Source organism: Octopus bimaculoides, chromosome 13, assembly GCF_001194135.2.
Source record: "Octopus bimaculoides isolate UCB-OBI-ISO-001 chromosome 13, ASM119413v2, whole genome shotgun sequence".
In the NCBI taxonomy this organism is placed as follows: Eukaryota; Metazoa; Mollusca; class Cephalopoda; order Octopoda; family Octopodidae; genus Octopus; species Octopus bimaculoides.
This window is the reverse complement of record NC_068993.1, coordinates 54,686,692-54,687,236: the sequence shown is the minus strand read 5'-3', so window position 1 is coordinate 54,687,236 and position 545 is coordinate 54,686,692. Positions and strand designations below refer to the sequence as shown.

General features: G+C 33.2%; 1 long non-coding RNA gene across 1 annotated transcript in view; it reads right to left on the bottom strand.

Annotated features, from left to right (window-relative positions):
- The window catches only part of LOC128249300 (uncharacterized), a 150,286-nt gene that overhangs the window by 26,180 nt on the left and 123,561 nt on the right, over positions 1-545 (bottom strand). The window lies entirely within an intron of this gene.

Genomic DNA, 545 nt, shown 5'->3' with positions numbered 1-545 from the left:
ATATATATATATATATATATATATATAGTTAAAAAAAACAATAACAAAAAAACAAAAAAACAACAAAGTGAGGACGTGATATGGATAGTATTATTGGACGCTCAGGAAAGGAAAGAGAGAGTGTATGACGTTTCGGGCGTAGCCCTTCGTCGGAAAGATGGAAAGTTCGGAGAATGGAAGAACGGAGAAAGAGGAAAATGGTACCGATGCCCACGAGGTTACATTATATATATAATTGCCATGAATTGTAAGTGGCTTCACGAACAAAGCATGAGAGTGCTTAATACATTGTGTGGAGCATACTTATTATTATAGTAAATATATTAATCTTTTCCCACGACTTTCAATTTCATGCTAAACAGGGCATTCTTCAGATGGCTATTGATTCGAGTCAACGTTTTGTATTGATTCTCTCTGAACCCTCACTCCAATCACAACTATCTGAAGAATGCTCAATCTGGCATGGAATAAGTAGCAACATTAATCTATCATATCATATCTATATAAGTGTATATATATATATATATATATATGTACGTATGTAT